This window comes from Urocitellus parryii, chromosome 1 (genome assembly GCF_045843805.1).
Source record: "Urocitellus parryii isolate mUroPar1 chromosome 1, mUroPar1.hap1, whole genome shotgun sequence".
Classification (NCBI taxonomy): domain Eukaryota; kingdom Metazoa; phylum Chordata; class Mammalia; order Rodentia; family Sciuridae; genus Urocitellus; species Urocitellus parryii.
Window position 1 is genome coordinate 85,095,655 of NC_135531.1, and position 20,395 is coordinate 85,116,049.

Sequence of the window (20,395 nt, forward strand, 5' to 3'; positions counted from 1 at the left end):
ATAATAATAATAATAATAATAATGTCAGAGCTTGCTCTAGTGGTACACAACTATAAGCCCAGAAGGTGGACTTCCATCCTTCCATCATTGTCCCTTCAACATAATGATTTCCTTTCCTATAGATATATACCCAGGAATGGGATTACTAGATCTATTTTTAAATTTTCACAGAATGTCCATACATTTTCCATAATGGCTACAGTAATGCACACTCCCACCAACCACAAGAAAGGGTTCCTCCACATCCCCACAAGGACTTGTTATCTTTAATTTTTGTCATAATACCCATTCTTACTGGGATGAGATAACATCTCATTGTGATTTTGGTTTGCATTCTTTTTGTGGTTGGTGATTTTGCCCATTATTTTTGTATGCCTGTTGGTCATTTATATGTCCTTTGAGAAATGTCTATTTAGGTCTAATGCCACTTTTAATTAGGTTATTTGTTGTGGATATCACCCTCATGTCAGAGGGATACTTTGTGGATATTTTTTTCCTGTTGTGAAAGCTGTTGTCTTCATTCTATTGTTTCTTTGGCGTGTAGAAGTTTCTTATTTGATTGTAATCTCACTTGCTTTCTTCTACTCTTATTTTCTGTACTTTTGGAGTCTTGTCCAAAAAATTATTTGCCTGTTTTAATATAACTAAGTGTTTTCCCCATGTTTTTTTTTTCTAGTGTTTTCACACTTTTAGGGTCTCACATTTAAATTTTTAACCCATTTTGATTTAATTTGTTTGTAACCAGTGGCAGATAGAAATCTAGTTTTATTCTGCTATGTGTGGAAATTCAATGTTCTTAACACTATTTATCATAAATACTTTTCTAGTTCCAAACTGTGTTCCTGTCACCTTTGCCAAAACTCAGTAGGCTTTAAAAGCATGGGATGACTTTCAGCTCTCTATTCTGATCTATTGGTCTTATGTCTGTTTTTATGACACTACCATGCTGTTTTCATTACAACAATTTTGTAACATGTTTTGAAGTCAGGTACTGCAATAGCTCTAGCTATTTTTGTTTCCTCAAGGTGACTGGCTACTTAGGATTTTGTGGGGGTTTTTTTGTGTGTGTGTGTGGGGGAGTCCAGTTGTGAAAAAAAATATCATTGGTGTTTTAATAGGAATTGAAAATTTAAATTTCTTTGGGCAGTTTGGATATTTAACACTATTCATAAATCTTTCCAATCCATGAACATAGGATGTTATTCTACTTTTTTTGTGTCCCATTCAATTTCTTTCATCAATGTTTTATAATTTTCATTGTAGAGGTCTTTTGCCTCTTCCGTTAAACTTATTCATAGATTTTTTTTGGTAGCTATTGTAAATGGGATTGGTTTCTTGATTTCTATTTCAGAGACCTCTACATTGACATGTAAACATTCTATTAATTTCTGTATGTTGAATGTACCTTGCAAAAATGTACCTGAATTCACTTATTAGTTCTAATTGTTTTTTGGTGATCTTTGGAGTATTCCACACATAAAATCATGTCATCTGCAAACTACAAAAATTTTTCTTCATCTTTTTACATTTGGATCCCTATTATTTATTTTTCTTGTCAGAAGTACTCTGCCTATGACTTTAAGTACTCTATGTTCAATAAAAGTGATGGAAGTGGGAATCCTTGCCTTTTTCCTGATTTTAGAAATTTTTCAACTGTTTTCTACATTAGTATAATATTAGCAGTTAGTTTATTATTAATCTTCTTTATTATGTTAAATAGATTCATTTCATTTGTTCAACATTTTTATCATGAAGAGATGTTGAATTTTATCAAATGCTTTTATACATTTACTGAGATAATCATAAGGTTTTTCTTTTATTTTGTTCATCTGGTGTTTCACTTTTATTGATTTGCATATGTTAAGTCATCCTTCCATTCCTGGAATGAGTCCCACTCAATCATGATTAATAATCTCTTGAATGTACTATTGGATTCAGTTAAGCAGTATTTTATTGATAATTTTAGCATCTATATTAATTGAATACATTGGTCTATACTTTTTGTTGTAGTTTTGTCTGGATTTGGGGTCAGTCTATTCCTGGCCTTATAGGATGAATTGGAAGATTTCCTTCCTCCTCATCTCTCTCTCTCTCTCTCTCCCTCTCTCTCTCTTATAACAAATAGAATTGGCATTAGTTCTTCTCTAAATATTTGGTAGAATTCAGCAGTGATACCATCTGTTCATGGACTTTCCAATGATGAGAGGATTTTCATTACTGACTCAATCTTATTACTAGTTATTAGTCTATTCAAGTTTTTTCTTCACCATTATTCAGTTTGGGTTTTATGTATGTTAACAGTTTTTCAAAGTTACCAAATTTGTTGGTATACAGCTATTAATGATCCCTCTCATGATCCCTGGTATTTTTGTTGTATAAGTTGTAATGTCTGCTTTTTATATTTTATTTGCTCTTGTAGTTTGCATACAACTGACCTAGTTTTTCTTTTTAAATAATATAGGATCTTTTATAAACATTATGAAGATCATTAAAACCATAAGTAGAAACACAGAAAACTCAAGAGACAGAGTCTACATTTATATTATCTTTTTAATAATATTACACAAAATAATATATACCTTTTTGGATATGAATATTTACATTCCCTTCCTGGTTTAAATTTTAAAGCTGTACCCATTTATCAGGATTTTGATCATAATCCCAGCTTCTTTGAAGTCTTCCTTGACATGCTCAATTTATATTTGACCCAGCTGTTCTCTAAATGCTATTGATTCGGGGCGGTTAATTGAGAATTGAACTCAGAGGTGCTTTACCACTCAGCTATATCCCCATCCCTTTTTATTTTATACTTTAAGTTGTCTCACTAAGCTGTCAAGGTGGGGATTGAACTTACAATCCTACTGCCTAAGCCTTCCAAATTGGTGGAATTTCATGTGTACACCACTGCAGCTGGCATCTGGCATGCTGTTGATTTTTTTATTTTTAAGCACTCATTTTTGCAGCTCCTCAATACTTTTGCATGTTTCCTGTATTATATTCCAAGACAAACATGAGATGATGTACTTGATATGACTAGAGTTTGATATGCTTTTCTTCATTATGTGAAAGAAACTTTCCCTGAGCTTTATTGCTGTGATACACTGCTGCCAGAAGTTAACTACATTTCCCAAAGGCTTTTTCCTCTTCAGGATAGAAGATGAACAAATACATCATTTGTTAAATTGAACATACCTCTCCAAGCATGTGGTTGGTAGAAATGGAAATCCATACTAGTTCCCTGCTCTTCTTAAATATTTACTGAATGCGTTAATAGATAATTTGGGGGTTAAGAACAGAGATATTGACCTCTGTTTAGTGACACGGTACATTAATAGTATAATACATACTGTGTGAATTGTGGATTCCTCCTATCCTGTTTCACAAAAATAACAACAATTTCCATAAGAAAGAAAGAAATACAGCTGCTTTTCCATGGCCACTGACTCATTTTCATGGTTTGAGTACAGAAAAAGAGATATGAGTCATAGTCCAGGAAAAAGTAAAGAAAAAAAATTGTGAAAGAGTTTGAAAAAATTACCTAGTATTTTCCCATTTTTGTGATATGTTCCTATTAAAAAGATTAAAATGATATAGTGATCTTAGTAAAATAATGCCATGTAAATAAAATCATCATGTACATGTTGCACAGTGTGATCATTAACTCTTAATATTAGATTGAACTTTCTTGTGCAGTACAATCAAAATCAGGGTCATATTATCAAGCATATAAAAAAATATATGTGTTTGCTTTCAGGAAATAAACTTGACATTTTGGATTTAGAGTGAAAGGTGAAAATGGGGACTAGATGGATGAGAGATAAAGCATGTAGAAAATCAATCAAGAGGAAAGTTCCTTGACATCTGTCAAAAAAGAAATTTCAAAGAACTGAAAGGCGAAAGCAAGGTAGTAAAGGACATAAACTCAGTTTAACAACTTTAAATTTGAAAATAAGTGATAAATTGTTTGAAGCAACTGTAGTAAAGTACAGTAGTAGACTCGGAATTCTGCAGTCCTTTTTCTTTATTTTATAAGGGGACTGTGAAATCCTTGGGGAAACTGAAATTTCCCAAATAGCAGTTCCCATGTTTTGGCTAAAGCTGATGTCAATTATATCTTAATTTCTATGACTGGCCTTAAAATCAAGATAGTCCCCTCCCTTAAACAGAAGGATGAAAATATACCAAGGTCAGCCTAATGCAAGAACTGTTATTGCATTTTTAAAAATTATTTTTTAAAAAGGAATTTTCTGTTCCCTAGATATATTATCTGGATGTTTGGAGATGTTAGTGTCATCATTACCACCTATATTGGAAAATATTTTGCATTTGATTGTATTGGTCAGCCTTGAGTTTAGCTGCACAAATAAGATAGGGGGTTATTTCTCTCTTAAATAATTGATATCTAGAGATTTAGACGTGGGTAATCCAGGCCAGGTATGCATAAAAGGAAATGTACTGAAATAAAAAAGGGCTGTTCCCATCTGAAACCTTTATACTTTCTTCCCAGAGGAGGTTCCACACACATTCACTTCAATATCACAGACCAGATCTTAGGAAAAGATTAGATAGGAAACAGTCTTTTGTAGACTTCTCAGTTAAAAAAAAAATGTAGTTTCTATTACCAATGGAGAAAAACAATACTGGAAAGGGAACAGAGTCCTGCTAACCTTGCCATCTCTAGAATGCCTGGTTTATATAGGTCTTCAAGGACTGATTTCCCAGAGGTCTCTCATCCTATCAGTCCTTGCTCTTGTTTCCTCTCTCAGCAGACTTTCTGCCCCTAGCTGGTTTGCTCCTTGTGAGGCATACTCTCCCATAACTCTGAGATGTAGCTGGAACATTTGGTTCTCTTAGCTTTGTTATGAGCCAAGTTTTGGATGAAAGAAACAAAAAAAAAATGTTTTATAAAAATCTCTGATGTTGAACCATAGTGCTCCTTGACACAGCTACTCAAAGGTAAACTCAACAAGCATCATTTTTATTATTTAGATCATTTTGTCGTTCTTCAATAAGGCAGCGAGTCCATATAAAGAAAGGTTATGGAAGGTCTTCAAAACCTTCTTCAATAATACATATAAGCATGCTCTTCTGGTTTTGACCTTGATTTTTCATTTGTGAGGGTACATTATCTATGTACAAGGAGGTTTCATTTCCCTTTTATGCTTAATGGTTTCCTTCATCTAGTACTGGCGATGCTACTATAAAAGTGTATTATGTCTTAAGTCAAAATGTTGTTGTTTACCTTTCTAAATCATTTGTTTTATTAATTTTATTCTTACATGCAATATATATTAAGGGCAACTATAAATTCTCTATTAGGCTAAGTCCTGGGATGCAAACACACAGATCATACCCTAGCTCCCTCTGGAGCTTGCATTAGGATAGAAGGGAAGATGCAAAAGTAAGAAAAATCCACTAACATACATTTTTAAAATTTCTGTTGTTCTCTTCAGCAAGAACTCTATAAAAGAGAATATGTGGAATACATAGGACTTGAAGAAACTGTCTCTTGTTGAAGAAATAAAATTTAACCCATGTTCTCAATAATAAGCAGGAAGTTACTTGGTTGAAGGAAAAAAGGAAAGTATACTAATAGAGGGAATATGAGTACACAAATACATGTGAATAATGAAAATGGACTGTATAGTGTGTGTTTTTATTTTTGCACTGACATTTATTGAGTGCCTACTCTACGCACATGGCATAACAAGATAGTAAGACACTGGTTCTGGCTTGTCATTAAATATCTACAGTTGAGACGAAGAGGAGAATACTTATATATGAGCACAACATGGCAGTACCCATAACATGTAAAGTACTTCAAAGTTAAAACAGGAAGACATAAAGAAACATTGCCTGCTTCATCTAGAGAAAAGGTGAAAGAATCTTAATAGAGGAGCTGACTTCTGAGCCGCTGGATCATAATCTCTAAAGTGTGAGTGACTTTTTTCTGTCTTTCAATCTTCTGGCAGATACATTAGTCTATACATCTATATAATGTAATCTATAAAATCTATAAAATATATGATTTTATATTACTGGATGAGAAGAAACCAGAAGTCTTAGAAACAGTGGTTTTAGCACTAAGAATTCTAATAGCCAGGAGCAATGGTGCACACCTATAATCACAGTGGCTCAGGAGGTTGGATCACCAGTTCAAATACAGCCTCAGCAATTTAACATGTCCTAGCAACTCCATGAGACCCTGTCTCTAAATGAAATATTTTTTTACAAAAGGCTGGTGATGTGGCTTAGTGGTTAAGCACCCCTGAGTTTAATCCCCAGTACCAAAAGAAAAAAATAATTAAGAATTCTAGCTTCAGAAATTGTCAAACAGCTTCAGTTAAGAAATTTAATTTTAGGGTTGGGGCTGTAGCTCAGTGGTAGATCCCTTGCCTAGCATGTGCGAGGGGCTGGGTTTGATCCTTAGCATCACATACAAATAAACTAAAGGTATTGTGTCCATCTACAACTACAAAAAAAAAGATTAAAAAATTAAAAAAAGAAATTTCATTTTATTGATATATTCACTTTTCTACAGAGCCCTACAGTCAAACAAAATCTTAGGCAGAAGCCAATATAGAAATTTGAGGAAGTCCAATAACTAATTCTGATTGAAATACCAGGGTTAGGAATCTGACAATGGTTTTTTTCCCCTTTCCTCACTCCATGAGAAAACAGATGTAAAGTTCTTTTCCTCTTGTAGAGTTGATTTTCGTAATATAGAAAACCTTATTTTCATTGTCACTGAATTTATCTTTTAAATGTTTACTTTATATTAATTGATATTTTAATTTTAATTTTAATTTAAGTATATATATTTTTGCAGATTTTAGAAGTCTCCACATGAATGCAGCTCATTAAAAATATGGCCTTAATAGAATAATTGTAGGAGAAGAAAAATAGTTCTTTCAGACCTCCCTCCTTCTCTCTCTCTCTCTCTCTCTCTCTCTCTCTCTCTCCCTTCCCTCCCTCTCCCTTTCTCTCTCTCTCTCTCTCTCTCTCTCTCTCTCTCTCTCTCTCTCACACACACACACACACACACACACACAGCAAAATGCATCAGAAGTACATGAAAATAAAATTACTGAAAATATACTGTTTGATGAGAAATGTATAAAAAGAGGTAATTGTAAGGACTAGTAATTAGTTGTAAAGCTCTTATTAAATAACCAGTTTTAAAGAGGCAATGATAAAATTGTAAATGGAAAGTCCTTTATAAATCTGTTAGCTAGCTAAGTACATCTAGGCAAAAGCAAAACTGTTTCTGTACATTCTCATGCAATGATAATTAGTTGTGTGATTATGAATGTGATTGTAGAATAAAAAACAAATGGGGAAGAATTTTCAAACAATAATATTATTGTAAAGATTGTAAAAAAATTATTGTAACAATATTATTGTACATCCTTTTCAATTTGAAATTTTCTCCATTTAGTTTGCAAATCATTATAGGTTTGAGCTCAATTTTTTTTTCCTTTGGGGCATAGAACACAGAGTTCATTCTCACTTTTTTCTCAAGGAGAGATTAAAAGAAAGTTCCAATTTATATAGATTTGAATTCAACGTTCCCTAAAATCAAAGAAGAACATCAAATAGAAAACTTATGGTTCTGTCTGGAGAGTAAAACTTATGAGTCATAGAGCAAAATTTAAATTTAAAAACTACTGGTACAATTAACAAATCTAGTTATGTGTTACTATGTATGTACAAATAATGGTATTAGTAATGCTTTGTTTTAATGTCTGTATTGACTTTGATAAGAAACAGTGAGGTAAAAAGAGCATTTTGATCATTTTAAAAGCCCCAGCAGTTGCCTTGTCTAAAAGAATATCGCATGATGTAGGATTCATCTCTGCTTATCAGGTTCACTGTATACACTGAAAGTCTATGTATTTGTAGGGAGTCACAGGAAGAAAAGCTCAGTGGCAGTTGCTAGTCACATTTCAAGGGGCATTTAAAAACATATCAAGCACTCAAAGCCTTTTCTCTTTAAAGACTTAGAAAACAATTTACCCCCTGAACTCCAGGTTTAAAGATCAAAGTACTAAACACAGTACCAAAATATTGTCAATGAACCATCCTCAAAAAGATATATATTTTTTCATGCTTCAAAGGAAGCATCACTGTAAAGGTCTAAAAATGCTATTTTTAATGAATCACAATCCTTGGTTGGTGTGAAATATAAAAAGTCTATCTGAAAGTTGATGATCTGGACTTTGTAAATAGACAAATCTTTCATTCAGAGTTCTGTTAGAATTGAAGTAATTGAAAAGAAAATTCAAAATGGCTTTAGCATAAAGAGAACTTATTAGGTCATATTACTTGGGAGGCAGGTAGTTTTATGAAGAAATGTTATTTACAATAACAATTTAACATATACCCTACATTACATAATTTATATAATAAATTACCTGAGTTTGGATAAGAATATTGGAGCCAATTTCTCTAACTCCATCTGTTTTATTTATTTATTTATTTTTTAGTTTCTCTGAACCAGCTGTACATTTAAGTTTCACGAGGCAAAATGCAGTTTTTGCTCCTATCTCTTATTATCAAGTCTAAGTTAGGGTTATATGACTGCACATCCCCCATTAGGCCTATGCCCAATAGAGAGTCTATTACTGTGATTAAGAACATAGGACTGGTCTGAGTCTATACCATATGGCTACTCTTGTACCTGCTGGCAAAGCCTAACCTAAAATATAGAATATAGCATTGAGGAATAAGAGAATGCAAAGACACAAAATATTGAAACTAACTAGAAGAAGGAAAGTAGATGTAATAGAAGAGAAAAAAAAATATATATATGTATACACACACATACACACACATATATGTGTGTGTTAATGTGTATTTGTGTTTATTACAATTTTTTTCAACCTCCTGGGAATAGTTGTTATTCTAATGTTACAATTTGTAAATTTAATCAATTGGATGTTCACAATACAACATACTAATAAGTCCTTATTTTATTATTATCATTATTATTATTGCATTATTATTTCAAATGTCAAAAATAATAAAATGCTAAGTAAAATCACACGCATATTTACAACATTTATTCTTAATGTTTACATGAAAACATAATAAAGTGGAAAGGGTCATTAATTTAAATATCTCAAATGTTTAAAATAATTGAAAATTATCTTTTTAAATCAGCAGGAAGGAAATTTCTCTTTGCCTTCCAGTCTTATCTTATGGGCAATCTAGTTGACTTTCCTGCTTAATTAAGACCTAAATTTTATGGTACTACTATCCTTTTGAAGACTGCTTATTTTAATTTATTCTAAAAGATTAAGAATTGCTTTTAAAACTGAAAGACATAATTCAGGGGGAAAATGAAGATAAAAAAAAGAAAGAAAAAAATAGGACATTCACAATAATACAACATACTAATAAGTCCTTTTATTATTATTATTATTATTATTACATTATTATTTATGTGTGTTAAACAGAGGGAAGGAGGGAGAGAAAGAAAAAGAGTATGGAAGAAATGGTGGAACAAAGGAAGAAAAAAATCTATTTTATTTCTACCACAATAGCTAAAAAAAAGTTTATTTACATATTTACAGTGGAGATAACTTACCCAGATTATTAATCAAATAAAGCTATTTTGATGTCTTGTTCCCCTCCCCCCAGCTTGTTCCATTAAATAAGGAGGTTTCTTTGAACAAAAGTTACTACTAAAAAGCAAAATGAATAATCAAGCAAACTTGTCTTTCTTGCTAACTCTCCATCATTTTTTTCCACTTAAATGAAGAAACACAGGGCAGTTTGTCATCAGACAACTGAAGCACACAATTTTCCAAGTAATCCTGAGTGTGAGCTGCAGGGGCTGACCACGGGATGGTGTTATCCGGTCATGTTTCGTGTTTTATATCTGGTGCTCACTGTTAATACTTTCCTCTCTATCTTTCCTCAGTATGGGGGGTGGGGGACTTTATTTAAAAGAGAAATTCCTGCATTTTAACTTAGTATTTAAAAGACTCAGATCATTCTATAGCACACAAACACATTAAATAAAGGAAGTGAAAAAATTTGCATTCAATATGTACAGATGTGTTTAAGCAAAACTAGCTCAAAGATATGTTTGGATTACATTTAATTTTCTTCACCACAGGACACATTCTAGTGTCACATCAAATTTTATGCCTTATTTTTTAAAAAAATAACAGTGCTTTATGTGTAATATGTGAAAACATGAAGACAGATATACATATATTTTATATAATTTTTATAATCATTTCTCCAACAAGTTTTGTGTTTGTATTTCAAATTTAAATAAGGTATTTTCAGAAGATTTAAACTCATTGTTTGTTGTTACTTACATTGAAATAATTTCCAGTGGTTGCTATAATACCTAAAATAAATAAAGGTCAATGTAATCTTAATGAAAAGTTAAAACAACACCCTGGAAGTTTTTACTAAATATTTAATGTATCGAATATTTTATTTAAACTTTTTAAAAAAAACTTAGAGGACTTCTAGTTTCCTATATAAATCAAATAAAATAAAACTTTATCTTATACCTTTGCATAAAATAGTATATGTGTTTTTATTCAAAACAGCTAAATTTGGATGGAATTAAAAAAACGTGTAAACATTAAGAAGGGACTAGAGTACCTTTACAAAGCACTCCTTCTCTTCTTTGGGAAGGTCAGAGCCCTATATGATGCTGTGGGTGCTCCTGGCCTGCACAGAGATTAGTGGCTTAAAAAATAACAATAATAATCAAGTCCTTCACATAGCCTAATAAATAGCAGGCATGATTGTTGCATTATAAAAGTACATACTGCTTAAAAAAAGAAAGAAAGAAAGAAAGAGAGAGAGAGAGAAAGAAAGAAAACAAGGACTAGTGTCTTCAATGTCTGATGTCTTTGATTCTGGAATATTTTCTGAAACTAGGAACAATTGACCAGGAACAATCCCCAAACATAGGTGGCAAGGTTGTAGATACCAAGAAACTTTCCACAATGTATAATTCCCTTAGAAATGTATCACAATAACTGTTCAGTCTTTACTGTCCCCACTTAGGACACTTCAGGATAAAGTATCCCCACTGTTTATAAATTTCTTTGTGGTTTGTTAAGAGTGTTTATATTTAGCCAATGTGTTCCTTGCTCAACTAAACCCTCTCTGCACATGAATATAACCAAATAAATATTCTCTAAAATCTTATTTTTAGATGCTTTCCCTAATAGTTGTATTATGCAATGGAATCAAAAAAACTCCAACCCTGAGAAGTGAACTGCCATTGAGAAAAACCTTAGGCCCAAAGCCAATTTTCAGACTTCTAATTTCCTTTCCTAGCCAGATAGCTGCCAATTTCACATTAACCAGAGTCTATTTTTTCCCCCTCTGCCTCTCTTAAGCCAGAAAGATTAACCTTTTCCATGATGTGCTAAACAACTTCCTGATTTTCTTTTTGTGTTTTTATTGTTATATCAAAGGATACTTTGTTTCTATTGTAAATTAAATCAATCAATCCACATCTTCCTATGTGACCTTTATTCTGGCTAGCAGATGGTGTGACCTGCTACCCCTGAGCTGTCTTCTTGTTACATTGATATGTAACACTCTCACGGATAATATGGCAACACTTGCACTGGCATTTTTTAGAAACTTCTCTGGCTGGACTGCTTTTTGACAAAGCATGATCTGTTTGGCAATACACTTTCAGCAAAATACAAATCAAATAAATAAGTATTATTTTATAGTTTTTTCTTCTTTCTCCTTTTCTGTTCTCTTTTGAAAGCTATTACTAAAAATTATTATTTGCCTTAAAATGTATGAAGTATTAGAATTAAAGAAGCAGATTTATTTTGTTTTATTTTGTTTTGTTTTGTTTTGCTTAATTGGGTAGGACTTAATACAAACAAGAATAAACATCTATACTTTAGGGGAAAGTTAGATTATTAGTTTAAGGAAACAGTGACCTAGCTTTGCAAAAGAGGTTTAAGAGCTTCACAGCTTAGGAAATTAATTTACAGCTTAAAAATGAGTAAGCATGATTTTCTCTAGTGCTTTCTGCTATCATATACATCACTGAAATGCCAGCGTGCAGCTGAGCGTGGTTGGCAGACTTGAGGCATTCTGTTTGAAAGCACAATTTTCTCTTAATGCTTAAGAATCACTTTGCAATTGCTGTGATTAATTGAAACAATATATTTAAATGTTGCCAAGCTGCCACCAGCTTATTAAAGAAGGCAATTCCTTCCCAGGGCCTCTTTATTTCACACAATGTGTTCTAATCCCCAAACATAGGTGGCAAGGTTATAGATACCAAGCAACTTTCCACAATGTATAATTCCATTAGAAATGTATCACAATAACTGTTCAGTCTTTACTGTCCCCACTTCTGTGATTATGAGGACATCACATTTAGAGTAGGGCAATTTAGGTCTGTGTTAGCTGGAGCTGGTGATCATGTCTCACCCCTGACCTTCAGGTTAATGAGAAGTTCCTCTGGGTAATTGTCTTCTCTTAAGACAGCCCTGTGCTATGTAATCTTTATCGCTGTAAAATGACATTTGAAGTTTGTTATACATGAGCAAGAAGGAGAACATTATTTCTGCAGTGAGCAATAATTATCTGCCTTCTAGCTGAAAATACATGCTGTGGATAAATTGTGTTCATCTGGTAGCCTTTGTTTGTAAGACAAGTTAATTAAAAGAGGAATGTTGAAAAATATGTTTGCCCACTGAGTGCTGATAGAGTAATAATATTACTTTACAAGAAAACATTACATGCTAAACAACTTTGGTTTCATTCTAAACTCATGAAACAAAATGAGGTAAATGTAATATTTCCACAAACAAAATTTGTTATTTCTCTCTCTCATTTCTTTCTCTCTCCCCACCCCTACACAAAGAGCAGATAAGGCAAATTATCTATTTGTTCCAATCAAGGAATAAAGTCTTAGAATTCTCTGTTCCCAGGTGGCTTTGTACTGTTTAGCCTGGACAAGATATAAAGCCAACCATGGCCTTATTAGGATATGCAAGTCATTCTCTATACTAAATACTGGGTTGCCTGGCTGTTACTGGGATCAGTGTCTTTACTGAAAATATATTAACTATTTAATCTAAGCACATAATATATGCTATACAAAAAGCATGAGTGTAGCTATACATGAAAAACTAATTTCTTTGTGTGTGTGGCAGGGAGACCAATAACTCAAATTTGAATTTATTCATTACTTGTTAAAAATAATTCAGTTGTTTTTACAGAGAAAATTTGTTTCAAAGCACCCTAGCATTAAACATGACCACATAATCATTGAAATTGCTATTCCTGTTTTTACCAAAAATAAAATTTTCTTTTAAAAATTTCCAGCATCACTTTTTCTTTTACTTTAGCAATAACTGATAGTAGATGTTGTCAACAAAATTCAATACCACATCCCTGTCTCATGAAGTGTAGATATATTCTTTCCAAGATCCTGTTTCTCCATAATAAATCAACACTTTTATCTGAGGAGCACCATTGCCACTCCATGGGACTTTTTTCTTTCACTCTTTCAACTGGTATGGCAGTGCCAATGATATTAAATCAAAATCAAAACCTTAACTTCCCTAGAAGAGGCAAAGTTCACTTAGGGTTGGTTTGTGACTCCCAGGATGTTTATTTAGTGAAAAAAAAAAGGGGGGGTGAGGTGGTTTATATAAAAGATGCTATTAAAGTAAGTTTATGATTTAGAGTTGTGTTTTTCTTTTTAGCATTAAGAAATGGTGATAAAATGGTTTATGGTCATTTAATAAAGCTTCTTTCCAAGATTTCCATATTTATGCTTTTCAAGTTATTTTGAAGAAATTTGTGGAGTCTCTGTTTTCAAGTCAGACTATTGAGAATCTGATGAAAGACATAGAAAGTTTCTCTTCCTCTTTCCAGAATAATGACACATGCTCAGACAATTTTGCATTAAATTTCAGCAAGTATATCATCAGCCATAAAGCTCATGGGACCATGAATCTAAGGCTATGAACATCTGAGAAGTGTTATTCCCATATTGTAATATGGTTGCCAATTTAAATTTCTTACCTCCTCTACTCAAAATACCTATCTTTAAGAAACTTCTACTTGCTTTTTAAAGTTATGCATACTAGTAGAATAGATATATTTATTTTAAATTATCCCTTAAAAAACTGGGATGATTATCAGGCATGTATATAATTTTTATTCACTAAAGCATATTGTTGGATCAAGAGATCTTAGTTTGTTGATTGGTATGTTTCCTTTTTTTAGAATTAATCTGTCCCAAGTTAGTTCTAGGTTGATATTTGTGGTTTAAATAAATAAATAAATCATTCTTACACTCATACCTTTCTGGCCTTCTCCACTCATTTTTCTTTCTCACTTTTCTCAGGAATGCATGTCTACTGACAATTTGTGTTCATTCAGTTTTTATATCACTGACAATTTGTGTTCATTCCATTTTTCTATCAACCCACTCTCAGGAAGGGAATTCATGTACAAGAGAAATTCTTTCCTGTGTTAATCTTCCTCCTTGTTTTTAGGTGAAGAAACTGAGACAAGCAGAGTCAAAACAAGAATAAAAATATTGTTAAACTTGTTGATAAAGGAAACAATTTTTCATTTTTAACATGTGCAATTAATTTCCCTAGTGGAATAGTTTTGTAAGAATGTAATAGTGGTAAAACAAACAAGATAATACAGATGCCATATGTGGAAAAGAAGGCAACTGATGGGCATAGTGGCATATGCCTGTAATCCCAGAATTTGGGAGTCTAAGGCAGGAGGATTGCAAGATCAAGGCTAGCCTAGGCAACTTAATGAGACCCTGTCTGAAAATTTAAAAATAAAAAATAAATATAAATAAATGGCTGAGTTATAGTGTAACATCCATGGGTTTAATAACCCCTACTATAATACACACACACACACACACACACACACACATTTCAATTGGTATGGCAGTGCCAATAATATTACTTCAAAACCAATGTCTTCCCTATGAGAGGAAAAGGTTAGTTAGGGTTGGTTTGCACATATGTGTGAGAACATGTTTGTGAATATACATGTACATAGATGGTCACACATACGTGTATGTATATATACATGTATATAATTTTTTAAAAGGCTAAGGGATGTAACTTAGTGGTAGAATGTACCTGGGTTTTATCCACAGTACTGTAAAAATAAGTAGATAGAAATTGATATTCTAATTATTGGGTGGGAGGGGTTGTATTAGTAGATCACATACACAACCATAATTTATATATATATATATAAATGTGCATCTAGTTTCACTACACAAACGGATGGCCTTGTTTACACCCTGAATTCAAAAATATTTGTCAAAATACTGTCTATAATCTCTTTTGCACTTTGTATCACATTCACTTGGGAATGGTAAAATACAGGTATTACGCTAAATTAAGTAAGCAAATACACTCATAAATAAATATGTGAATAAATGAATATATAAACATGCATTCATACATATGAACATGTACACATACACACAGAAAAAGGAAAGATGTGGAATAAAGAGATGGAGAAGAGTCATTTTACTTAAATATCAAAAAATATTTTGGAAAAAAATTTAGAATATAGTCAGAAAATAAAATAGGTGAACTGAAATGGGGTCAGCCATTGCAGTACAAAATTACTCATAAATGGAAGGCTGGGGATTAGTATTCAAAAATATGCAAAATATTAAAATAAGTGGTGAAAGGGGAATATTCTGACAATAAGGCTAGAGGGAGAAAGTAGTATTTAGATAAATTGTGGTTTTTCAATTACTTATTTTTAGATACAGCACTCTCCCAAATTTAGGGATTTAAAACAATCATCACAACTTGCAAATGATTGTGTGTGTGTGTGTGTGTGTGTGTGTGTATCAGGAATTTTGGAGTAACTTAGTTGGATAATTTGTGTTTGAGCGAGTATCAGATGGGGCAAATGGGACTTGAGGATCTACTTCAAAAATGACTGATATTTTTATGTCGGTGTTTGTTGATTGATCATCAGTAGACAACATGAGGCTTCTAGACCAGAGAACATACTGATTATTTACTCACACAGTGGTTTAGCACCAGTTCATCAAGCCCCAATCTCCTCCCTGCCCCTTGAAGAGGGGCAGATGAATGTTGAACCAGAGGTGAATCCAGAAACGTGAATTATTGGAGCTCATAAATCCCATCTTCCTGATGAGAGAGGGAGAGTAGGAGAAGAGAAAAAGCGAAAAAGCCTTCTTTTTCACTCCGGAATATAAATATAATTCTCTCAGGGAACAGGAGAAGATTTGTAGATCTGTTAAATTGATCTGCAAAGGAATAACCCTTGGGAATAAACTCTTATTCTCTCTGAAGATCTCTTTCTTTAGGATCCTATTTACCATCTTCTCCACCTCAAGCAATCTTTGCTTAGAAAGTCCTAACACAGAAGAACACCAAAAGCTGTGAAAGTAATAACATTATTTCCCAATTTGTACATCTGATACTGTGATTCTTTTTGTTCTATTGTTCTTTCATTTTCTCTTTCTCCCTCTCTCCAAAGTATATTATTTTTCATGGGTTTTTGTATCTTTCAAAATGCAATATTCTCAGGGAAGCCATAATATTTAGTATAGATGACTTCAAGGAGGCAGGAAGCACAAACTATCACAGCATCACCCCTTTTATTGTTCAAAGCAGACTCAAAGATTTGTAGAAATAATTTCCAGCTCTTTATGGGGTGGAGAGGGATTGGCAAGGTCATTGGGGGTATTTTGGGGAAACCCACTCTGCCACACACCACAAAGACATTTTTTAAAAATGAAATCATTATAACAAAGAAGTGCCACAGTTAAATAGATAAACTTCTCTATGCAAATACATAAATAAATAAACAAATAAATAAATGCCTCATTGTGGTAAAAGAACACATCTCGAAAGCTCTAGATTTATTCTTGTAACTACTCAGACTGAAAATTTTCCAAATGCTCTAGGGAAAAAAAGATAATGCTGTCTTTGCAGCCATTGATCTGTGTGGATTATTTGAGGAAGTCTGAGCACAGTAAAAGCTCAGTTTTCATCTCCAAATCAGATTATTGTTTAGGAAGAGACTCTTGGATTTAGAAACTTCATTTTATTTTTAGATATTTGAGACTTGGGAGCTTTCTTAAGTTGCCCACAGGCCTGTCTGTTTTGGTATTCTTTTCAGCCATTCTCCAATCTCCAGGGCATTGATTATTCTCTAGAGACTCACAATCTTTATGATCCATATTCCCTCAACCTTGGAGAAGAAAAAAATCCAATTCTTTTTTTTTTTTTTTTTTTTTGTGTGTGTGCATGAGATTGAACCTAGGGTCACTTTGTCACTGAGCTACATCCCCAGCTCTTTTTACTTGTATTTTGAGACAGGGTCTCACTAAATTGCTTAGGGCCTCCCTAAATTCCTGAGGCTGCCCTAGAAATGCAAACTCCTGTCTCAGCTTCCAGAGTTGCTAGTATTATAGGTGTGCACCACCAAGCCCAGACATTCTTTCTCAATTCTTGAAGGGAGGTAATAGTCTCCCTACAGCTTTTGAAAATACCTACTGAGATCTACAAATGGTATTTCATTTTTTTTCTCACTTTTAAAAATTCTCAGTGAACATCTGTCACATTATGAGTAGAATACACAGGAAAGAGGGTCAAAAGATAAGAGTTGGCCCAGTTTTTTCTCTGTAAGCTAAACAAGCCACTCAAAACCTCAGCCTCTGATTTTTCATCTAATCTGTTTGATTGGGTCATCTGTACTGCCCTGAAAAGGCACTTGCTAGGATTTGAATATGTCCTGTCCCCCAAGAGGCCCCATTGATGTAGGAATATTCAGAGATGAAGTGATTATATTATGAGAGCTTTAACATAATTAGTCCACCCTAGTTTAAATGAACTGACTAGGTGATACTTGCAGGCAGGTGGGACATGTCTGGAGGAGGTGGGTCGCTGAGGGCATATTCTTGAAGGGTTTAACTTCACCCCAGTACCTTCTCTCACTCTCATTCTCTATCTCTATCTGTATTTCTATTCCTATCATCTCTGTCTGTATCGCTCTCCATCTTCCTGTTTCCCTGTTGCCAAGAGCCCAAGAGCTTTCCTTTGCAGGGCTCTTCCCCCATTGTATGCTGCCTCATGTTGGGCCTAGAACAATGGAATCTGTGGACTGAGTTGTCTAAAACCATGAGCCCCAAATAAACTCTCTGTCCTCTAAGTTCTTCTGTCAGGAATTTTAGCATGTGCAAAGCTGACCTAAATAGCATCGATGAAGCCATATCTGCCTGATAACTGCACTCCATTTCTGAGGAAATGCAGCTTTCAGCAATTTTTTTCTTCTTAAAGTTGCCCTATCTCATCTATAAAATACACATTGAACAATTTTGTACTCCAGGCTCTAGATAACTCTCAATTCTCATGCCAGCTTGTAAAGTATGATGCTTTTCTCATTTTAAATAATAGAGAAATTAAGCACATAAGAGACCTCCAGGGCTATGTGCATACAGAAAATAAATAGGGGGACTGAGACTTAAAGCTAGGCAGTTCATGTACAGAACCTTGTCACTTAACCATTCTCCTGCATTGGATAAGAAGAGACAATGCATGTAGACTGGCATAAACAAAGGTACATTCTTTCCACAACAAAATAGCACAGGTTGGAGGAGAAAGACTCTGGAGCCAAATGTCTTGAGTTTACATTCTAGCTCCTGCTATGTGACTGTAGGCAATTGTTTAATTGGTTCATGCCTCAGTTTCTTGGACAATATGATAATAACAACAGTAACAGCAGTTTCTCACACAATTGGTGTTATGATTAAGTGAACACATTAGTAGGTTGTTAGCAACTATACATGCTCTATAGCAAACCACATTGAGCAGTCTAATAAAAGTATTTGCTATCCTCCTTACTGTTTCTTTCAGAAGAAGATGCAGGCAAAATGTTCTCTATTGAGAAATACGAATGCCAAGTACCTCCAGGGTCTCTCAAGCTCAAGTTTTAATCTGAACAATCCTGACCAATTTCTTTTTTTCAGTTACCTATGGGACTAGGACTCTATTTTTCTTCAAGAATCACTGAGATTCACAGTGATGGCACATGGCTCATGTAGTTTCCTTGGATTTCTTTCCCTTGAGGTGATCATTAAACAACCACCCTCTCCAGGGATTGTAGCTCTAGAATCTTTTTCTTGCAGTCCAGAGAGACTATTTTAATCATCTAAAAATGACTTGATATTTCACTTTAGTTTAAATATATAAAAAATGTGCTTATATGTGTGCAGTACACACACATGCACACACACACACTTCACATATTTTACTCACACTGCTCACTTTTTCCCTCTTGTTCCATTCTTTCCAATGCTTTCCTATTCTCCCTCATATCTCAACTTCTTTTTCTTTCAATGTTTTTGAGGTACAAATGACACATGTTGTATATACATTTAAGAGGTACAACTTGAATATACCTATACATTATGAAACGATTACCACAATCAATTGAATTATCCAATCACCTCACAAAACTAGTATTTTAGTTTTCTTTCCTGTTTTTCCCCCGTGTGATGAGAAAAGATGGAATCTACTCTCTTAGCAAATTTCAAGTATACAATAGAGGAGCAATAATTGTGAGTAACCATGCTTTATTTTGACTCACGTTTTAAAAGGTGAATTTTGAAATTGTGAGGTTAAAGTGGATTTATGTGTGGTGATAAACCTAAGTGAGTCCCAAAACATGAGCACACAAATCATTATATTTTCATCCATTCATAACATACTCCTTAAGTTTGTTTCATTTGTCATTAAAAATCAAGCATGATGGCAGCATTAAAAAGCTTCTAATTTTGTTTCCTAATAAAAATTAATGCATAGACTGCAATTTATTTTTCACTGACATTACTATATTAGTGTGAGTTGTTGATAAGCTAATTTGCAATGGTAGACAAGATCAAGGCTTACCCTTAGGCTGATTTATCATAGTCCCTATATTTGCTAAGAGGCTGACAATTAAAGCCTTTGAAAACATAATGAATTTACAATGTCTATCCATTATGTCACACCAGGTGATTAGTTAACTTATTCTTTGTATATTTACATTCCTTTATATTGAATTTCAGTAGCCAATGAATTAGGCTGTATTATATCAATAGAATGGATTCCAAATATTTAAATTTTAACTATTCTGAAAATAAATACAATTACCTGCCATAATTTATTTTACTGTTAGCTTACTATAATAATTTGTATTCACTTTATAAAATTTATTGCAAATAAACCACAAGACATTATAATGTAAGAACTAAAAGAAAACTTTAAAAATAATGTTGTGCAACTTCATTTTATAGATAAAAAATGACAAGAGCTGGAATAACTTTTTCAATGCAAAAGAGCTAGGTAAAAACGAGTTGGGCTAT